Source organism: Melospiza melodia, chromosome 4 (assembly GCF_035770615.1).
Source record: "Melospiza melodia melodia isolate bMelMel2 chromosome 4, bMelMel2.pri, whole genome shotgun sequence".
NCBI classification, from domain to species: domain Eukaryota; kingdom Metazoa; phylum Chordata; class Aves; order Passeriformes; family Passerellidae; genus Melospiza; species Melospiza melodia.
The window spans coordinates 45,294,487-45,318,114 of NC_086197.1; positions in this window are offsets into that span (position 1 = coordinate 45,294,487).

A 23,628-nucleotide genomic window follows, 5' to 3' on the forward strand; every position below is an offset into this window, starting at 1 on the left:
TCTTCTATAGTCCAACTTTGTTTCTCTACCATCAAGCTTCTCCTTTGTTGCTGCTCCAAGCCCCGTCCAAGGTGACCTTGAATACTTTCAGGGATGGGACACCCACAACTTCTCTGGGCAACCTGTTCCAGTGTTCCAGCACTCCCACAGTAAAAAAGGCCTTCCTTTCATCTAATATGTGTAGGAAATCATAAATCTAGGCATAGAAGCTTGGAGTGCAAATTTGAAATTCTTTGGATTTGAAGCACATTTTATATGAATACTGACTTACAGATGACTAAAAGATGTTGATGGGCATTTGAGCTGACAAGTTTTGAAAAAGTGCACGGAAATTAAAATTGAAACCACTAAAATTAAAAACTCCTTGCCATTTTCTTTTTCCTCTCCTATTCAAAATTGCATATGTCAGATATCAGTGCTTCATGCAAACCTCTCAGATGCTCTCAGAGAAAAAGCTTTTCTTTCAGACTAAGTTGCGGTTGACGTAGAACACTAGCAGGAGTGAAAGATTTTCTGGGCATCGGGGCAGCCCGTTCTCCTTGGATTTGTGTGCAGAATGCATTTTATCCAAACTGGAAAATAGATCCCAGCTCTGTTCTATTCATCATTCTTACTTCATCAGGCCAGAAGATTCTGTGAAAAGTAGCCTGTGGACCTTGAAGACAGCGCATGTGAACCAGATGAGAGGTGATAGAGAAGTTGAGGGAGAGAAGAAAGAGCATATGGCTGAAACCAGAAAGTATTTCTCCACGTGATCATGGAAGATTGCAGGAGCCACTTGGTACTATCAAACCAGCCCGACTTGGCACTGGTGCCACTATGGGTCTGGGAGCCATGTTGCATATCGTGCATTTTAAGGAGCCAGCTGGCCACACACAGCCATATGCCCCCAAACACAAACCAAGCCCTTTTCTCTGGCAAACAAAACTCAGCTGCCCTGCTTCTGGATGGCAGATTGCAGGAGCCACTTGGTACTATCAAACCAGCCCAACTTGGCACTGGTGCCACCTTGGCTCTGGGAACCATCCTGCCTATTGTAGCTTTTCAGGAGCCAGCCGGTCACTCCCAGCCATAGGCCCCCAAACAGAAACCTCGGCCCGTTTCCCTGGCAAACAAAAGTAAGCTGCCCCGCTTCTGGATGGCAGATTGCAGGAGCTACTTAGTACTATCAAATCAGCCCGACTTGGCACAGGTGCCACCTTGGATCTGGGAACCATCCTGTGTATCGTGGATTTTCAGGGGCCAGCCGGCCACTCTCAGCCATATGCCCCCAAACACAAACCACGGACCTTTTCTCTGGCAAACAAAAATCAGCTGCCCCACTTCTGGATGGCAGATTGCAGGAGCCACTTGGGACTATCACACCAGCACAACATGGCACTGCTGCCACCTTGGATCTGGGAACAATCCTGCGTATCGTACATATTCAGGAACCAGCCGAACACTCCCAGCCACAGGCCCCCAAACACAAACAACGGCCCATTTCCCTGGCAAACAAAACTCAGCTGCCCCGCTTCTGGTGTGGCAGTTTGCAGGAGCCACTTGGGACTATCAAAGCAGCCCGACTTGGTAATGGTACCATCTTGGATCTGGGAACCATCCGGCGTATCGTGGATTTTCAGGGGCCAGCCGGTCATTCCCAGCCATATGCTCCCAAACACAAACCTCGGCCCTTTTCTCTGGCAAACAAAACTCAACTGCCCCTCTTCTGGATGGCAAATTGCAGGACGCACTTGGTACTACAAAAAGAGCCCGACTTGGCAGTGGTGCCACCTTGGCTCTGGGAACCATCCTGCGTATCGAGCATTTTAAGGAGCCAGCCGGCAATTCCCAGCCGTATGCCCCAAAAAGAAACCACGGACCTTTTCTCTGGCAAAAAAAACTCAGCTGTCCCGCTTCTGGATGGCAGATTGCAGGAGTCACTTTGAACCATACAACCAGCCTTACTTGGCACTGGTGCCACCTTGTATCTGGGAACCATCCTGCCTATCGTTGATTTTCAGGGGCCAGCCTACCACTCTCGGCCATAGGCCCCCAAACACAAACCACAGCCCTTTTCTCTAGCAAACAAAATTTAGCTGCCCCGCTTCTGGATGGCAAATTGCAGGAGCCACTGGGTACTACAAAAACAGCCCGACTTGGCACTGGTGCCACCTTGCGTCTGGTTACCATGCGGCGTATCGTGCATTTTAAGGAGCCAGGTGGCCACTCCCAGCCATATGCCCCCAAACACAACCCACGGCCCTTTTCTCTGGCAAACAAAACTCAGCTGCCCCGCTTCTGGATGGCAGAGTGCAGGAGACACTTGGTACTATCAAACCAGCCCGACTTGGCACTGGTGCCACCTTTGATCTGGGAACCATCCTGCGTATTGTGGATTGTCAGGAGACAGCCGACCACTCTCGGCCACAGACCCCAATCAAAAACAAAGGTCCGTTTCCCTGGCAAAAAAAACTCAGCTGCCCCGCTTCTGGATGGGAGATTGCAGGAGGCACTTGACACTGTCAAAAGAGCCCCACTTTGTACTGGTGCCACCTTGGGTCTGGGAACCATGCTGCGTATCGTGGATTTTCAGGAGCCAGCCGGCCACTGCCAGCCACAGGCCCCCAAACAAAAACCACAGCCTTTTTCTCTGGCAAACAAAACTCAGCTGCCCTGCTTCTGGATGGCAGATTGCAGGAGCCACTTGGTACTATCAAACCAGCCCGACTTGGCACTGGTGCCACCTTGGGTCTGGGAACCATCCTGCCTATCGTGGATTTTAAGGAGCCAGCCGGCTACTCCCAGCCACAGGCCCCCAACAAAAACCACGGCCCTTTTTTCTCGCAAACAAAACTTAGCTGCCTCACTTCTGGATGGCAGATTGCAGGAGTCACTTGGTGTAATCAAACCAGCCCGACTTGGCACTGGTGCCACCTTGGGTCTGGGAACCATCCTGCGTATCGTGGATTCTAAGGAGCCAGCCGGCCACTCCCAGCCACAGGCCCCCAAACAAAATCAACGGCGCTGTTCCCTGGAAAACAAAACACGCCTGCCAACTTTTTGATGGAGTTTGCAGGAGCCACTTGGTACTATCAAACCAGCCCAACTTGGCACTGGTGCCACCATGGGTCTGGTAAACATCCTGCGTATCGTGGATTCTTAGGAGCCAGCCGGCCACTCCTAGCCACAGGCCCCCAAACAAAAACCTAGGCCTATTTCTCTGGCAAACAAAAGTAAGCTGCCCCGCTTCTGGATGGCAGATTGCAGGAGACACTTGGGACTATCAAACCAGCCCAACTTGGCACTGGTGCCACCTTGGATCTGGGAACCATGCTGTGTATCGTGGATTTTCAGGGGCCAGCCGGCCACTCTCAGCCATATGCCCCCAAACAGAAACCTCGGCCCGTTTCTCTGGCAAACAAAACTCAACTGCCCCTCTTCTGGATGGCAAATTGCAAGATGAACTTGATACTAAAACCGCAGGCCGACTTGGTAGTGGTGACACCTTGGGCCTGGGAACCATCATGCGTATCGAGCATTTTAAGGAGCCAGCCGGCCACTCCCAGCAATATGCCCCCAAAAACAATCCACGGAATTTTTCTCTGGCAAACAAAAGTAAGCTGCCCCGCTTCTGGATGGCAGATTGCAGGAACCACTTGGTAGTATCAAACCAGCCCGACTTGGCACTGGTGCCACCTTGGGTCTGGGAACCATCCTGCGTATCGTGGATTCTAAGGAGCCAGCCGGCCACTCCCAGCCACAGGCCCCCAAATACAAACAACGGCGCTTTTCCCTGGAAAACAAAACTCGCCTGCCAACTTTTTGATGGCAGATTGCAGGAGCAACTTGGTACTATCAAACCAGCCCAACTTGGCACTGGTGCCACCATGGGTCTGGTAAGCATCCTGCCTATTGTAGCTTTTCAGGAGCCAGCCGGTCACTACCAGCCATAGGCCCCCAAACACAAACCTCGGCCCGTTTCCCTGGCAAACAAAAGTAAGCTGCCCCGCTTCTGGATGGCAGATTGCAGGAGCCACTTGGTACTATCAAACCAGCCCGACTTGGCACTGGTGCCACCTTGGGTCTGGGAACCATGCTGCGTATCGCAGATTCTAAGGCGCCAGTCGGCCACTCCCAGCCACAAGACCCCAAACACAAACAACGGCGCTTTTCTCTGGCAAACAAAACTCAACTGCCCCTCTTCTGGATGGCAAATTGCAGGACGCACTTGGTACTATCAAACCAGCACGACTTGGCACGGGTGCCACCTTGGGTCTGGGAACCATCCTGCGTATTGTGGATTGTCAGGAGCCAGCTGGACACTCTCGGCCACAGACCCCAATCAAAAACAACGGCCCGTTTCACAGGCAAACAAAACTCAGCTGCCCCGCTTCTGGATGGGAGATTGCAGGAGGCACTTGACACTGTGAAACCAGCCCCACTTGGCACTGGTGCCACCTTGGGTCTGGGAACCATGCTGCGTATCATGGATTTTCAGGAGCCAGCCGGCCACTCCCAGCCATAGGCCCCCAAACAAAAACCACAGCCTTTTTCTCTGGCAAACAAAATTCAGCTGCCCCGCTTCTGGATGGCAGATTGCAGGAGCCACTTGGGACTATCACACCAGCACAACATGGCACTGGTGCCACCTTGGATCTGGGAATCATCCTTCCTATCGTGGATTTTCAGGGGCCAGCCGGTCACTCTCAGCCATAGGCCCCAAACACAAACCACGGCCCTTTTCTCTGGAAAACAAAACTCAACTGCCCCTCTTCTGGATGGCAGATTGCAGGAGCCACTGGGTACTATGAAACCAGCCCTACTTGGCACTGGTGCCACCTTGGGTCTGGGAACCATGCTGCGTATCATGGATTTTCAGGAGCCAGCCGTCCACTGCCAGCCACAGGCCCCGAAACACAAACAACAGCCTTTTTCTCTGGCAAACAAAATTCAGCTGCCCCGCTTCTGGATGGCAGATTGCAGGAACCACTTGGTACTAACAAACCAGCCCGACTTGGCACTGGTGCCACCTTGGGTCTGGGAACCATCCTGCGTATCGTGGATTCTAAGGAGCCAGCTGGCCACTCCCACCCACAGGCCCCAAAATACACACAACGGCGCTTTTCCCTGGAAAACAAAACTCGCCTGCCAACTTTTTGATGGCAGATTGCAGGAGCCACTTGGTACTATCAAACCAGCCCAACTTGGCACTGGTGCCACCATGGGTCTGGTCACCATCCTGCCTATCGTAGCTTTCCAGGAGCCAGCCGGTCACTCCCAGCCATAGGCCCCCAGAAAAAAACCTCGGTCCGTTTCCCTGGAAAACAAAAGTAAGCTGCCCCGCTTCTGGATGGCAGATTGCAGGAGCCACTTGGTGCTATCAAACCAGCCTGACTTGGCACTGGTGCCACCTTGGGTCTGGGAACCATCCTGCGTATCGTGGATTCTAAGGAGCCAGCTGGCCACTCCCAGCCACAGGCCCCAAAACACACACAACGGCGCTTTTCCCTGGAAAACAACCTCGCCTGCCAACTTTTTGATGGCAGATTGCAGGAGCCACTTGGTACTATCAAACCAGCCCAACTTGCCACTGGTGCCACCATGGGTCTGGTCACCATCCTGCCTATCGTAGCTTTTCAGGAGCCAGCCGGTCACTCCCTGCCATAGGCCCCGAGACACAAACCTCGGCCCGTTTCCCTGGCAAACAAAAGTAAGCTGCCGCGCTTCTGGATGGCAGATTGCAGGAGCCACTTGGTACTATCAAACCAGCCCAACTTTGCACTGGTGCCACCATGGGTCTGGTAAACATCCTGCGTATCGTGGATTCTTAGGAGCCAGCAGGCCACTCCTAGCCACAGGCCCCCAAACAAAAACCTAGGCCTATTTCTCTGGCAAACAAAAGTAAGCTGCCCCACTTCTGGATGGCAGATTGCAGGAGACACTTGGGACTATCAAACCAGCCCAACTTGGCACTGGTGCCACCTTGGATCTGGGAACCATGTTGTGTATCGTGGATTTTCAGGGGCCAGCCGGCCACTCTCAGCCATATGTCCCCAAACAGAAACCTCGGCCCGTTTCTCTGGCAAACAAAACTCAACTGCCCCTCTTCTGGATGGCAAATTGCAGGATGAACTTGATACTAAAACCGCAGGCCGACTTGGTAGTGGTGACACCTTGGGCCTGGGAACCATCATGCGTATCGAGCATTTTAAGGAGCCAGCCGGCCACTCCCAGCAATATGCCCCCAAAAACAATCCACGGAATTTTTCTCTGGCAAACAAAAATCAGCTGCCCCGCTTCTGGATGGCAGATTGCAGGAGCCACTTTGCACCATCAAACCAGCCCGACTTGGCACTGGTGCCACCTTGCATCTGGGAACCATGCTGCCTAGCGTGGATTTTCAGGGGCCAGCGGGCCACTCTCAGCTATATGCCCCCAAACAAAACCCACGGCCCGTTTCCCTGGCAAACAAAAGTAAGCTGCCCTGCTTCTGGATGGCAGATTGCAGGAACCACTTGGTAGTATCAAACCAGCCCGACTTGGCACTGGTGCCACCTTGGGTCTGGGAACCATCCTGCGTATCGTGGATTCTAAGGAGCCAGCCGGCCACTCCCAGCCACAGGCCCCCAAACACAAACAACGGCGCTTTTCCCTGGAAAACAAAACTCGCCTGCCAACTTTTTGATGGCAGATTGCAGGAGCAACTTGGTACTATCAAACCAGCCCAACTTGGCACTGGTGCCACCATGGGTCTGGTAACCATCCTGCCTATTGTAGCTTTCCAGGAGCCAGCCGGTCACTCCCAGCCATAGGCCCCCAAACACAAACCTCGGCCCGTTTCCCTGGCAAACAAAAGTAAGCTGCCCCGCTTCTGGATGGCAGATTGCAGGAGCCACTTGGTACTATCAAACCAGCCCAACTTGGCACTGGTGCCACCTTGGGTCTGGGAACCATGCTGCGTATCGCAGATTCTAAGGCGCCAGTCGGCCACTCCCAGCCACAAGCCCCCAAACACAAACAACGGCGCTTTTCTCTGGCAAACAAAACTCAGCTGCACCGCTTCTGGATGGCAGATTGCAGGAGCCACTTGGTACTATCAAACCAGCAAGACTTGGCACTGGTGCCACCTTGGGTCTGGGAACCATCCTGCGTATTGTGGATTGTCAGGAGCCAGCTGAACATTCTCGGCCACAGACCCCAATCAAAAACAACGGCCCGTTTCACAGGCAAACAAAACTCAGCTGCCCCGCTTCTGGATGGGAGATTGCAGGAGGCACTTGACACTGTGAAACCAGCCCCACTTGGCACTGGTGCCACCTTGGGTCTGGGAACCATGCTGCGTATCATGGATTTTCAGGAGCCAGCCGGCCACTCCCAGCCATAGGCCCCCAAACAAAAACCACAGCCTTTTTCTCTGGCAAACAAAATTCAGCTGCCCCACTTCTGGATGGCAGATTGCAGGAGCCACTTGGGACTATCACACCAGCACAACATGGCACTGCTGCCACCTTGGATCTGGGAACCATCCTTCCTATCGTGGATTTTCAGGGGCCAGCCGGTCACTCTCAGCCATAGGCCCCAAACACAAACCACGGCCCTTTTCTCTGGAAAACAAAACTCAACTGCCCCTCTTCTGGATGGCAGATTGCAGGAGCCACTGGGTACTATGAAACTAGCCCTACTTGGCACTGGTGCCACCTTGGGTCTGGGAACCATGCTGCGTATCATGGATTTTCAGGAGCCAGCCGTCCACTGCCAGCCACAGGCCCCGAAACACAAACAACAGCCTTTTTCTCTGGCAAACAAAATTCAGCTGCCCCGCTTCTGGATGGCAGATTGCAGGAACCACTTGGTACTAACAAACCAGCCCGACTTGGCACTGGTGCCACCTTGGGTCTGGGAACCATCCTGCGTATCGTGGATTCTAAGGAGCCAGCTGGCCACTCCCAGCCACAGGCCCCAAAATACACACAACGGCGCTTTTCCCTGGAAAACAAAACTCGCCTGCCAACTTTTTGATGGCAGATTGCAGGAGCCACTTGGTACTATCAAACCAGCCCAACTTGGCACTGGTGCCACCATGGGTCTGGTCACCATCCTGCCTATCGTAGCTTTTCAGGAGCCAGCCGGTCACTCCCAGCCATAGGCCCCCAGAAAAAAACCTCGGTCCGTTTCCCTGGAAAACAAAAGTAAGCTGCCCCGCTTCTGCATGGCAGATTGCAGGAGCCACTTGGTGCTATCAAACCAGCCCAACTTGGCACTGGTGCCACCTTGGGTCTGGGAACCATCCTGCGTATCCTGTGTTCTAAGGAGCCAGCCGGCCACTCCCAGCCACAGTCCCCCAAACACAAACAACGGCGCTTTTCCCTGGAAAACAAAACTGACCTGCCAACTTTTTGATGGCAGATTGCAGGAGCCACTTGGTACTATCAAACCAGCCCAACTTGCCACTGGTGCCACCATGGGTCTGGTCACCATCCTGCCTATCGTAGCTTTTCAGGAGCCAGGCGGTCACTCCCAGCCATAGGTCCCCAGACAAATACCTCGGCCCGTTTCCCTGGCAAACAAAAGTAAGCTGCCCCGCTTCTGGATGGCAGATTGCAGGAGCCACTTGGTACTATCAAACCAGCCCAACTTGACACTGGTGCCACCTTGGCTCTGGGAACCATGCTGCGTAACCCGGATTCTAAGACGACAGGCAGCCACTGCCAGCCACAGGCCTCCAAACAAAATCAACGGCGCTTTTCCCTGGAAAACAAAACTCGCCTGACAACTTTTAGATGGCAGATTGCAGGAGGCAGTTGGTACCATCAAACCAGCCCAACTTGGCACTGGTGCCACCTTGGGTCTGGGAACCATCCTGCCTATTGTTGCTTTTCAGGAGCCAGCCGGTCACTTCTAGCCCTAGGCCCCCAGTCATATACCTCGGCCCGTTTCCCTGGCACACAAATGTAAGCTACCCCGCTTCAGGATGGCAGATTGCAGGAGCCACTTTTCACCATCAAACCAGCCCGACTTGGCACTGGTGCCAACTTGGGTCTGGGAACCATCCTGCGTATCGTGTGTTCTAAGGAGCCAGCCGGCCACTCCCAGCCACAGTCCCCCAAACACAAACAACGGCGCTTTTCCCTGGAAAACAAAACTGGCCTGCCAACTTTTTGATGGCAGATTGCAGGAGCCACTTGGTACTATCAAACCAGCCCAACTTGGCACTGGTGCCACCATGGGTCTGGTCACCATCCTGCCTATCGTAGCTTTTCAGGAGCCAGGCGGTCACTCCCAGCCATAGGCCCCCAGACACAAACCTCGGCCCGTTTCCCTGGCAAACAAAAGTAAGCTGCCCCGCTTCTGCATGGCAGATTGCAGGTGCTATTTAGTACTATCAAACCAGCCCGACTTGGCACTGGTGCCACCTCTGGTCTGGGAACCATCCTGCCTATCGTGGATTTTCAGGGGCCAGACGGCCACTATCAGCCATATGCCCCCAAAAACAAAACACGGGCTTTTCTCTGGTAAACAAAACTCAACTGCCCCTCTTCTGGATGGCAAATTTTAGGACGCACTTTGTACTACGAAAACCGCCCGACTTGGCACTGGTGCCACCTTGGGTCAGGGAACCATCCTGCCTATCGTAGCTTTTCAGGAGCCAGCCGGTCACTCCCAGCCATAGGTCCCCAGACAAATACCTCGGCCCGTTTCCCTGGCAAACAAAAGTAAGCTGCCCCGCTTCTGGATGGCAGATTGCAGGAGCCACTTGGTACTATCAAACCAGCCCAACTTGACACTGGTGCCACCTTGGCTCTGGGAACCATGCTGCGTAACCCGGATTCTAAGACGACAGGCAGCCACTGCCAGCCACAGGCCTCCAAACAAAATCAACGGCGCTTTTCCCTGGAAAACAAAACTCGCCTGACAACTTTTAGATGGCAGATTGCAGGAGCCAGTTGGTACCATCAAACCAGCCCAACTTGGCACTGGTGCCACCTTGGGTCTGGGAACCATCCTGCCTATTGTTGCTTTTCAGGAGCCAGCCGGTCACTTCTAGCCCTAGGCCCCCAGTCATAAACCTCGGCCCGTTTCCCTGGCACACAAATGTAAGCTACCCCGCTTCAGGATGGCAGATTGCAGGAGCCACTTTTCACCATCAAACCAGCCCGACTTGGCACTGGTGCCACCTTGGGTCTGGGAACCATCCTGCGTATCGTGTGTTCTAAGGAGCCAGCCGGCCACTCCCAGCCACTGTCCTCCAAACACAAACAACGGCGCTTTTCCCTGGAAAACAAAACTGGCCTGCCAACTTTTTGATGGCAGATTGCAGGAGCCACTTGGTACTATCAAACCAGCCCAACTTGGCACTGGTGCCACCATGGGTCTGGTCACCATCCTGCCTATCGTAGCTTTTCAGGAGCCAGGCGGTCACTCCCAGCCATAGGCCCCCAGACACAAACCTCGGCCCGTTTCCCTGGCAAACAAAAGTAAGCTGCCCCGCTTCTGCATGGCAGATTGCAGGTGCTATTTAGTACTATCAAACCAGCCCGACTTGGCACTGGTGCCACCTCTGGTCTGGGAACCATCCTGCCTATCGTGGATTTTCAGGGGCCAGACGGCCACTATCAGCCATATGCCCCCAAAAAAAAAACCACGGGCTTTTCTCTGGTAAACAAAACTCAACTGCCCCTCTTCTGGATGGCAAATTTTAGGACGCACTTTGTACTACGAAAACCGCCCGACTTGGCACTGGTGCCACCTTGGGTCAGGGAACCATCCTGCCTATCGTAGCTTTTCAGGAGCCAGCCGGTCACTCCCAGCCATAGGTCCCCAGACAAATACCTCGGCCCGTTTCCCTGGCAAACAAAAGTAAGCTGCCCCGCTTCTGGATGGCAGATTGCAGGAGCCACTTGGTACTATCAAACCAGCCCAACTTGACACTGGTGCCACCTTGGCTCTGGGAACCATGCTGCGTAACCCGGATTCTAAGACGACAGGCAGCCACTGCCAGCCACAGGCCTCCAAACAAAATCAACGGCGCTTTTCCCTGGAAAACAAAACTCGCCTGACAACTTTTAGATGGCAGATTGCAGGAGCCAGTTGGTACCATCAAACCAGCCCAACTTGGCACTGGTGCCACCTTGGGTCTGGGAACCATCCTGCCTATTGTTGCTTTTCAGGAGCCAGCCGGTCACTTCTAGCCCTAGGCCCCCAGTCATAAACCTCGGCCCGTTTCCCTGGCACACAAATGTAAGCTACCCCGCTTCAGGATGGCAGATTGCAGGAGCCACTTTTCACCATCAAACCAGCCCGACGTGGCACTGGTGCCACCTTGGGTCTGGGAACCATCCTGCGTATCGTGTGTTCTAAGGAGCCAGCCGGCCACTCCCACCCACAGTCCCCCAAACACAAACAACGGCGCTTTTCCCTGGAAAACAAAACTGGCCTGCCAACTTTTTGATGGCAGATTGCAGGAGCCACTTGGTACTATCAAACCAGCCCAACTTGGCACTGGTGCCACCATGGGTCTGGTAACCATCCTGCCTATCGTAGCTTTTCAGGAGCCAGCCGGTCACTCCCAGCCATAGGCCCCCAGACACAAACCTCGGCCCGTTTCCCTGGCAAACAAAAGTAAGCTGCCCCGCTTCTGCATGGCAGATTGCAGGCGCTATTTAGTACTATCAAACCAGACCGACTTGGCACTGGTGCCACCTCTGGTCTGGTCACCATCCTGCCTATCGTGGATTTTCAGGGGCCAGACGGCCACTATCAGCCATATGCCCCCAAAAACAAACCACGGCCCTTTTCTCTGGTAAACAAAACTCAACTGCCCCTCTTCTGGATGGCAAATTTTAGGACGCACTTTGTACTACGAATACCGCCCGACTTGGCACTGGTGCCACCTTGGGTCAGGGAACCATCCTGCATATCGTAGCTATTTAAGGAGCCAGCAGGCCACGCCCAGCCATATAGCCCCAAAAACAAACCACGGACCATTTCTCTTGGAAACAAAAATCCGCTGCCCCGCGTCAGGATGGCAGATTGCAGGAGCCACTTTGCACCATCAAACCACCCCGACTTGGCACTGGTGCCATCTTGGATCTGGGAACCATCCTGCCTATCGTAGCTTTTCAGGAGCCAGCCGGTTACTCCCAACCATAGCCCCCAGACAGAAAGCTCTGCCCGTTTCCCTGGCAAACAAAAGTAAGCTACCCCGCTTCTGGATGGCAGATTGCAGGAGCCACTTGGTACTATCAAACCAGCCCAACTTGGCACTGGTGCCACCATGGGTCTGGTCACCATCCTGCCTATCGTAGCTTTTCAGGAGCCAGGCGGTCACTCCCAGCCATAGGCCCCCAGACAAATACCTCGGCCCGTTTCCCTGGCAAACAAATGTAAGCTGCCCCGCTTCTGGATGGCAGATTGCAGGAGCCACATGGTACTATCAAACCAGGCCAACATGGCACTGGTGCCACCTTGGCTCTGGGAACCATCCTGCCTATCGTGGATTTTCAGGCGGCAGCCGGCCACTCTCAGCCATATGCCCCAAACACAAACCACGGCCCTTTTCTCTGGTAAACAAAACTCAACTGCCCCTCTTCTGGATGGCAAATTGCAGGTCGCACTTGGTACTACGAAAACAGCCCGACTTGGCAGTGATGCCACCTTGGGTCAGGGAACCATCCTGCGTATCGATGTTTTTAAGGAGTCAGCCGGCAACGTCCAGCCATATACCCCCAAAAAAAACCCACGGAACTTTTCTCCAGCAAGCAAAAATCCGCTGCCCCGCGTCTGGATGGCAGATTGCAGGAGCTATTTAGTATTATCAAACCAGCCCGACTTGGCACTGGTGCCACCATGGGTCTGGTCACCATCCTGCCTATCGTAGCTTTTCAGGAGCCAGCCGGTCACTCTCAGCCATAGGCCCCAAACACAAACCACGGCCCTTTTCTCTGGAAAACAAAACTCAACTGCCCCTCTTCTGGATGGCAGATTGCAGGAGCCACTGGGTACTATGAAACCAGCCCTACTTGGCACTGGTGCCACCTTGGGTCTGGGAACCATGCTGCGTATCATGGATTTTCAGGAGCCAGCCGTCCACTGCCAGCCACAGGCCCCGAAACACAAACAACAGCCTTTTTCTCTGGCAAACAAAATTCAGCTGCCCCGCTTCTGGATGGCAGATTGCAGGAACCACTTGGTACTAACAAACCAGCCCGACTTGGCACTGGTGCCACCTTGGGTCTGGGAACCATCCTGCGTATCGTGGATTCTAAGGAGCCAGCTGGCCACTCCCAGCCACAGGCCCCAAAACACACACAACGGCGCTTTTCCCTGGAAAACAAAACTCGCCTGCCAACTTTTTGATGGCAGATTGCAGGAGCCACTTGGTACTATCAAACCAGCCCAACTTGGCACTGGTGCCACCATGGGTCTGGTCACCATCCTGCCTATCGTAGCTTTTCAGGAGCCAGCCGGTCACTCCCAGCCATAGGCCCCCAGACACAAAGCTCGGCCTGTTTCCCTGGCACACAAAAGTAAGCTACCGCACTTCTGGATGGCAGATTGCAGGAGCCACTTTGCACCATCAAATCAGCCCAACTTGGCACTGGTGCCACCTTGGCTCTGGGAACCATGCTGCGTAACCGGGATTCTAAGACGACAGGCAGCCACTGCCAGCCACAGGCCTCCAAACAAAATCAACGGCGCTTTTCCCTGGAAAACAAAACTCGCCTGACAACTTTTAGATGGCAGATTGCAGGAGCCAGTTGGTACCATCAAACCAGCCCAACTTGGCACTGGTGCCACCTTGGGTCTGGGAACCATCCTGCCTATTGTTGCTTTTCAGGAGCCAGCCGGTCACTCCTAGCCCTAGGCCCCCAGTCATAAACCTCGGCCCGTTTCCCTGGCACACAAAAGTAAGCTACCCCGCTTCAGGATGGCAGATTGCAGGAGCCACTTTTCACCATCAAACCAGCCCGACGTGGCACTGGTGCCACCTTGGGTCTGGGAACCATCCTGCGTATCGTGTGTTCTAAGGAGCCAGGTGGCCTCTCCCACCAACAGTCCCCCAAACACAAACAACGGCGCTTTTCCCTGGAAAACAAAACTCGCCTGACAACTTTTTGATGGCAGATTGCAGGAGCCACTTGGTACTATCAAACCAGCCCAACTTGGCACTGGTGCCACCATGGGTCTGGTAACCATCCTGCCTATCGTAGCTTTTCAGGAGCCAGGCGGTCACTCCCAGCCATAGGCCCCCAGACACAAACCTCGGCCCGTTTCCCTGGCAAACAAAAGTAAGCTGCCCCGCTTCTGCATGGCAGATTGCAGGTGCTATTTAGTACTATCAAACCAGCCCGACTTGGCACTGGTGACACCTCTGGTCTGGGAACCATCCTGCCTATCGTGGATTTTCAGGCGCCAGACGGCCACTATCAGCCATATGCCCCCAAAAACAAACCACGGCCCTTTTCTCTGGTAAACAAAACTCAACTGCCCCTCTTCTGGATGGCAAATTTTAGGACGCACTTTGTACTACGAAAACCGCCCGACTTGGCACTGGTGCCACCTTGGGTCAGGGAACCATCCTGCCTATCGTAGCTTTTTAAGGAGCCAGCAGGCCACGCCCAGCCATATAGGCCCAAAAACAAACCACGGACCATTTCTCTTGGAAACAAAAATCCGCTGCCCCGCGTCAGGATGGCAGATTGCAGGAGCCACGTTGCACCATCAAACCACCCCGACTTGGCACTGGTGCCATCTTGGATCTGGGAACCATCCTGCCTATCGTAGCTTTTCAGGAGCCAGCCGGTTACTCCCAACCATAGGCCCCCAGACAGAAAGCTCTGCCCGTTTCCCTGGCAAACAAAAGTAAGCTACCCTGCTTCTGGATGGCAGATTGCAGGAGCCACTTGGTACTATCAAACCAGCCCAACTTGACACTGGTGCCACTTTGGGTCTGGGAACCATGCTGCGTAACGTAGATTCTAAGGCGCCAGGCGGCCACTCCCAGCCACAGGCCCCCAAATACAAACAACGGCGCTTTTCCCTGGAAAACAAAACTCGCCTGCCAGCTTTTTGATGGCAGATTGCAGGAGCCACTTGGTACTATCAAATCATCCCAACTTGGCACTGGTGCCATTATGGGTCTGGGAACCATCCTGCCAAATGTACCATTTCAGGAGCCAGCCGGTCACTCCCAGCCATAGGCCCCCATCACAAACCTCGGACCGTTTCCCTGGCAAACAAAATTAAGCTGCCCCGATTCTGGATGGCAGATTGCAGGAGCCACTTGGTAGTGTCAAAACAGCCCGACTTGGCACTGGTGCCACCTTGGGTCTGGGAACCATCCTGCGTATCGTGGATTCTAAGCAGCCACCCGGCCACTCCGTGCCACAGGCGCCCAAACACAAACAACGGCGCTTTTCCCTGGAAAACAAAACTCGCCTGCCAACATTTTGATGGCAGATTGCAGGAGCCACTTGGTACTATCAAACCAGCCCAACTTGGCACTGGTGCCACCATGGGTCTGGTCACCATCCTGCCTATCGTAGCTTTTCAGGAGCCAGCCGGTCACTCCCAGCCATAAACCCCCAGACACAAACCTCGGCCCGTTTCCCTGGAAAACAAAAGTAAGCACCCCCGATTCTGGATGGCAGATTGCAGGAGCCACTTGGTAGTATCAAATTAGCCCAACTTGGCACTGGTGCCATCATGGGTCTGGTAACATCCTGCCTATCTTAGCTTTTCAGGAGCCGGCCGGTCACTCCCTGCCATAGGCCCCCAGAGAAATACCTCGGCCCGTTTCCCTGGCAAACAAAAGTAAGCTGCCCCTCTTCTGGATGGCAGATTGCAGGAACCACTTGGTAGTGTCAAAACAGCCCGACTTGGCACTGGTGCCACCTTGGCTCTGGGAACCATCCTGCCTATCGTGGATTTTCAGGCGCCAGCCGGCCACTCTCAGCCATATGCCCCAAAACACAAACCACGGCCCTTTTCTCTGGTAAACAAAACTCAACTGCCCCTCTTCTGGATGGCAAATTGCAGGAGCCACTTGGTACTACGAAAACAGCCCGACTTGGCAGTGATGCCACCTTGGGTCTGGGAACCATCCTGCGTATCGATGTTTTTAAGGAGTCAGCCGGCAACGTCCAGCCATATACCCCCAAAAAAAACCCACGGAACTTTTCTCCAGCAAGCAAAAATCCGCTGCCCCGCGTCTGGATGGCAGATTGCAGGAGCTATTTAGTATTATCAAACCAGCCCGACTTGGCACTGGTGCCACCATCGGTCTGGTCACCATCCTGCCTATCGTAGCTTTTCAGGAGCCAGCCGGTCACTCTCAGCCATAGGCCCCAAACACAAACCACGGCCCTTTTCTCTGGAAAACAAAATTCAACTGCCCCTCTTCTGGATGGCAGATTGCAGGAGCCACTGGGTACTATGAAACCAGCCCGACTTGGCACTGGTGCCACCTTGGGTCTGGGAACCATGCTGCGTATCATGGATTTTCAGGAGCCAGCCATCCACTGCCAGCCACAGGCCCCGAAACACAAACAACAGCCTTTTTCTCTGGCAAACAAAATTCAGCTGCCCCGCTTCTGGATGGCAGATTGCAGGAACCACTTGGTACTAACAAACCAGCCCGACTTGGCACTGGTGCCACCTTGGGTCTGGGAACCATCCTGCATATCGTGGATTCTAAGGAGCCAGCTGGCCACTCCCAGCCACAGGCCCCAAAACACACACAACGGCGCTTTTCCCTGGAAAACAAAACTCGCCTGCCAACTTTTTGATGGCAGATTGCAGGAGCCACTTGGTACTATCAAACCAGCCCAACTTGGCACTGGTGCCACCATGGGTCTGGTCACCATCCTGCCTATCGTAGCTTTTCAGGAGCCAGCCGGTCACTCCCAGCCATAGGCCCCCAGACAAAAAGCTCGGCCCGTTTCCCTGGCAAACAAAAGTAAGCTGCCCCGCTTCTGGATGGCAGATTGCAGGATCCACTTGTTATTATCAAACCAGCCCGACTTGGTACTGGTGCCACCTTGGGTCTGGGAACCATCCTGCGTATCGTGTGTTCTAAGGAGCCAGCCGGCCACTCCCAGCCACAGGCCCCCAAACAAAAACAACGGCGATTTTCCCTGGAAAACAAAACTCGCCTGACAACTTTTTGATGGCAGATTGCAGGAACCACTTGGTACTATCAAACCAGCCCAACTTGGCACTGGTGCCACCTTGGGTCTGGGAACCATGCTGCGTATTGTGGATTCTAAGGAGCCAGCCGGCCACTCCAGCCACAGGCCCGCAGACACAAACAACGGCGCTTTTCCCTGGAAAACAAAACTCGCCTGCCAACATTTTGATGGCAGATTGCAGGAGCCACTTGGTACTATGAAATCAGCCGAACATGGCACTGGTGCCACCATGGGTCTGGTCACCATCCTGCCTATCGTAGCTTTTCAGGAGCCAGCCGGTCACTCCCAGCCATAGGCCCCCAGACACAAAGCTCGGCCCGTTTCCCTGGCAAACAAAAGTAAGCTGCCCCGCTTCTGGATGGTAGATTGCAGGAACCATTTGCTACAATCAAACCAGCCCAACTTGGCACTGGTGCCACCTCAGGTCTCGGAACCATCCTGCGTATTTTGGATTCTAAGGAGCCAGCCGGCCACTCCCAGCCACAGGCCCCCAAACACAAACAACGGCGCTTTTCCATGGAAAACAAAACTCGCCTGCCAACATTTTGATGGCAGATTGCAGGAGCCACTTGGTACTATCAAACCAGCCCAACTTGGCACTGGTGCCACCATGGGTCTGGTCACCATCCTGCCTATCGTAGTTTTTCAGGAGCCAGCCGGTCACTCCCTGCCATAGGCCCCCAGACAAAACCTCGGCCCGTTTCCCTGGCAAACAAAAGTAAGCTGCCCCGCTTCTGGATGGCAGATTGCAGGACGCACTTGGTAGTATCAAACCAGCCCAACTTGGCACTGGTGCCACCTCAGGTCTGGGAACCATGCTGCGTATCGTGGATTCTAATTAGCCATCCGTCCACTCCCAGCCACAGGCGCCCAAACAAAAACAACGGCGCTTTTCCCTGGATAACAAACTCTCCTGCCAACTTTTTGATGGCAGATTGCAGGAGCCACTTGGTACTATGAAACCAGCCCAACTTGGCACTGGTGCCACCATGGGTCTGGTCACCATCCTGCCTATCGTAGCTTTTCAGGAGACAGCCGGTCACTCCCAGCCATAGGCCCCCAGACAAAAACCTCGGCCCTTTTCCCTGGCAAACAAAAGTAAGTTAACCCGCTTCTGGATGGCAGATTGCAGGAGCCACTTTTCACCATCAAACTAGCCCGACTTGGCACTGGTGTCACCTCTGGTCTGGGAACCATCCTGCCTGTCGTGGATTCTAATTAGCCAGCCGGCCACTCCCAGCCACAGGCCCCCAAACACAAACAACGGCGCTTTTCCCAGGGAAACAAAACTCGCCTGCCAAGTTTTTGATGGCAGATTGCAGGAGCCACTTGGTACTATCAAACCAGCCCAACTTGGCACTGGTGCCACCATGGGTCTGGTCACCATCCTGCCTATCGTAGCCTTTCAGGAGCCAGCCGGTCACTCCCAGCCATAGGCCCCCAGACACAAAGCTCGGCCCGTTTCCCTGGCAAACAAAAGTAAGCTGCCCCGCTTCTGGATGGCAGATTGCAGGAACCACTTGGTACTATCAAACCAGCCCAACTTGGGACTGGTGCCACCTTGGGTCTGGGAACCATCCTGCGTATCGTGGATTCTAAGGAGCCAGCCGGCCACTCCCAGCCACAGGCCCCCAAACACAAACAACGACGCTTTTCCCTGGAAAACAAAACTCGCCTGCCAACTTTTTGATGGCAGATTGCAGGAACCACTTGGTACTATCAAACCAGCCCGACTTGGCACTGGTGCCACCTTGGGTCTGGGAACAATCCTGCATATCGTGGATTCTAAGGAGCCAGCCGGTCACTCCAGCCACAGGCCCCCAAACACAAACAACGGCGCTTTTCCCTGGAAAACAAAACTCGCCTGCCGACTTTTTGATGGCAGATTGCAGGAGCCACTTGGTACTATCAAACCAGCCCAACTTGGCACTGGTGCCACCATGGGTCTGGTCACCATCCTGCCTATCGTAGCTTTTCAGGAGCCAGCCGGTCACTCCCAGCCATAGGCCCCGAGACACAAAGCTCGGACCTTTTCCCTGGCAAACAAAAGTAAGCTGCCCCGCTTCTGGATGGCAGATTGCAGGAGCCACTTTGCACCATCATACTAGCCCGACTTGGCACTGGTGCCACCTTGGGTCTGGGAACCATCCTGCGTATCGTGGATTCTAAGCAGCCAGCCGGCCACTCCCAGCCACAGGCCCCCAAACACAAACAACGGCGCTTTTCCCTGGAAAATAAAAACTCGCCTGCCAAATTTTGACGGCAGATTGCAGGAGCCACTTGGTACTATCAAACCAGCCCAACTTGGGACTGGTGCCACCATGGGTCTGGTCACCATCCTGCCTATCGTAGCTTTTCAGGAGCCAGCCGGTCACTCCCAGCCATAGGCCCCCAGACACAAACCTCGGCCCGTTTCCCTGGCAAACAAAAGTAAGCTGCCCCGCTTCTGGATGGCAGATTGCAGGAACCACTTGGTACTATCAAACCAGCAAAACTTGGCACTGGTGCCACCTTGGGTCTGGATACCATGCTGCGTATCGTGGATTCTAAGGAGCCAGCCGGCCACTCCCAGCCACAGGACCCCAAACACAAACAACGGCGCTTTTCCCTGGAAAACAAAACTCTCCTGCCAACTTTTTGATGGCAGATTGCAGGAGCCACTTGGTTTTATCAAATCAGCCCAACTTGGCACTGGTGCCACCATGGGTCTGGTCACCATCCTGCCTATCTTATCTTTTCAGGAGCCAGCCGGTCACTCGCCGCCATAGGCCCCCAGAGAAAAACCTCGGCCCGTTTCCCTGGCAAACAAAAGTAAGCTACCCCGCTTCTGGATGGCAGATTGCAGGAGCCACTTTGTACCATCAAACTAGCCCGTCTTGGCACTGGTGCCACCTCTGGTCTGGGAACCATCCTGCGTATCGTGGATTCTAATTAGCCAGCCGGCCACTCCCTACCACAGGCACCCAAACACAAACAACGGCGCTTTTCCCTGGAAAACAAAACTCGCCTACCAACTATTTGATGGCAGATTACAGGAGCCACTTGGTACTATCAAACCAGCCCAACTTGGCACTGGTGCCACCATGGGTCTGGTCACAATCCTGCCTATCGTAACTTTTCAGGAGCCAGCCGGTCACTCCCAGCCATAGGTCCCCAGTCACAAACCTCGGCCCGTTTCCCTGGCAAACAAAAGTAAGCTGCCCCGCTTCTGGATGGCAGATTGCAGGAGCCACTTGGTACTATCAAACCAGCCCGACTTGGCACTGGTGCCACCTCTGGTCTGGGACCCATCCTGCGTATCATGGATTCTAAGGAGCCAGTCGGCCACTCCCAGCCACAGGCCCCCAAACACAAACAACGGCCCGTTTCCGTGGCAAACAAAAGTAAGCTGCCCCGCTTCTGGATGGCAGATTGCAGGAACCACTTGGTAGTATCAAACCAGCACAACTTGGCACTGGTGGCACCTCTTGTCTGGTAACCATGCTGCGTATCGTGGTTTCTAAGGAGCCAGCCGGGCACTCCCAACCACAGGTCCCCAAACACAAACAATGGCGCTTTTCCCTGGAAAACAAAACTCGCCTGCCAACTTTTTGATGGCAGATTGCAGGAGCCACTTGGTACTATCAAACCAGCCCAACTTGGCACTGGTGCCACCATGGGTCTGGTCACCATCCTGCCTATCGTAGCTTTTCAGGAGCCAGCCGGTCACTCCCTGCCATAGGCCCCGAGACAGAAAGCCCGGCCCGTTTCCCTGGCAAACAAAAGTAAGCTGCCCCGCTTCTGGATGGCAGATTGCAGGAGCCACTTTGTACTATCAAACCAGCCCGACTTGGCACTGGTGCCACCTCTGGTCTGGGAACCATGCTGCGTATCGTGGATTTTAAGGAGCCAGTCGGCCACTCCCAGCCATACGCCTCCAAACACAAACAACGGTCCATTTCCCTGGCAAACAAAAGTAAGCTGCCCCGCTTCTTGATGTCAGATTGCAGGAACCACTTGTTGCCAAGTTGGGGTGGTTTGATAGTACCAAGTGGCTCCTGCAATCTGCCATCAAAAAGTTGGCAAGCGAGTTTTGTTTTCCAGGGAAAAGCGCCGTTGTTTGTGTTTGGGGGCCTGTGGCTGGGAGTGGCCAGCTGTCTCCTTAGAATCCACGATACGCAGGATGGGTCCCAGACCAGAGGTGGCACCAGTGCCAAGTCGGGCTGGTTTGATGGTGCAAAGTGACTCCTGCAATCTGCCATCCAGAAGCGGGGTAGCTTACTTTTGTTTGCCAGGGAAACGGGTAGAGCTTTGTGTCTGGGGGCCTATGGCTGGGAGTGACCGGCTGGCTCCTGAAAAGCTACGATAGGCAGGATGGTGACCAGACCCATGGTGGCACCAGTGCCAAGTTGGGCTGGTTTGATAGTACCAAGTGGCTCCTGCAATCTGCCATCAAAAAGTTGGCAGGTGAGTTTTGTTTTCCAGGGAAAAGCACCGTTGTTTGTGTTTGGGGGCCTGTGGCTGGGAGTGGCCAGCTGGCTCCTTAGAATCCACGATACGCAGGATGGTTCCCAGACCAGAGGTGGCACCAGTGCCATGTTGGCCTGGTTTGATAGTACCATGTGGCTCCTGCAATCTGCCATCCAGCAGCGGGGCTGCTTACTTTTGTTTGCCAGGGAAACGGGCCGAGATATTTGTCTGGGGGCCTATGGCTGGGAGTGACCGGCTGGCTCCTGAAAAGCTACGATAGGCAGGATGGTGACCAGACCCATGGTGGCACCAGTGCCAAGTTGGGCTGGTTTGATAGTACCAAGTGGCTCCTGCAATCTGCCATCAAAAAGTTGTCAGGCGACTTTTGTTTTCCAGGGAAAAGCGCCGTTGTTCTTGTTTAGAGGCCTGTGGCTGGGAGTGGCCGGCTGCCTCCTTTGAACCCAGGATACGCAGGATGGTTCCCAGAGCCAAGGTGGCACCAGTGCCAAGTTGGGCTGGTTTGATAGTACCAAGTGGCTCCTGCAATCTGCCATCCAGAAGCGGGTCAGCTTACTTTTGTTTCCCAGGGAAACGGGCCGAGGTTTGTGTCTGGGGGCCTATGGCTGGGAGTGACCGGCTGGCTACTGAAAAGCTACGATAGGCAGGATGGTTACCAGACTCATGGTGGCACCAGTGCCAAGTCGGGCTGGTTTGATAATACTAAATAGCTCCTGAAATCTGCCATTCAGACGCGGGGCAGCGGATTTTTGTTTGCTGGAGAAAAGTTCCGTGGTTTGTTTTTGGGGGTATATGGCTGGACGTGGCCGGCTGGCTCCTTAAAAAGATCGATACGCAGGATTGTTCCCTGACCCAAGGTGGCATCACTGCCAAGTCGGGCTGTTTTCGTAGTACCAAGTGCGTCCTGCAATTTGCCATCCAGAAGAGGGGCAGTTGAGTTTTGTTTGCCAGAGCAAAGGGCCGTGGTATGTGTTTGGGGGCATATGGCTGAGAGTGGCCGGCTGGCCCCTGAAAATCCACGATAGGCAGGATGGTTCCCAGAGCCAAGGTGGCACCAGTGCCATGTTGGCCTGGTTTGATAGTACCATGTGGCTGCTGTAATCTGCCATCCAGAAGCGGGGCAGCTTACTTTTGTTTGCCAGGGAAACGGGCCGAGATATTTGTCTGGGGGCCTATGGGTGGGAGTGACCGGCTGGCTCCTGAAAAGCTACGATAGGCAGGATGGTTACCAGACCCATGGTGGCACCAGTACCAAGTTGGGCTGGTTTGATAGTACCAAGTGGCTCCTGCAATCTGCCATCAAAAATTTGGCAGGCGAGTTTTGTTTTCCAGGGAAAAGCGCCGTTGTTTTTGTTTAGAGGCCTGTGGCTGGGAATGGCCGCCTGTCCTCGTAGTATCTACGTTACGCAGCATGGTTCCCAGAGCCAAGGTTGCACGAGGGCCAAGTCGGGCAGGTTTGATAGTACCAAATGCATCCTGCAATCTGCCATCCAAAAGCGGGGCAGTTTACTTTTGTTTGCCAGGGAAACGGGCCGAGGTTTGTGTCTGGGGGCCTATGGCAGGGAGTGACCGGCTGGCTCCTGAGAAGCTACGATAGGCAGGATGTTTACCAGACCCATGGTGGCACCAGTGCCAAGTTGGGCTGATTTGATAGTACCAAGTGGCTCCTGCAATCTGCCATCCAGAATCGGGGCAGATTACTTTTGTTTTCCAGGGAAACGGGCCGAGGTTTGTGTCTGGGGGTCTATGGCTGGGAGTGACCGGCTGGCTCCTGAAAAGCTACGATAGGCAGGATGGTGACCAGACCCATGGTGGCACCAGTGCCAAGTTGGGCTGGTTTGATAGCACCAAGTGGCTCCTGCAATCTGCCATCAAAATGTTGGCAAGCGAGTTTTGTTTTCCAGGGAAAAGCGCCGTTGTTTGTGTTTGGGCGCCTGTGGCTCAGAGTGGCCGGGTGGCTGCTTAGAATCCACGATACGCAGGATGGTTC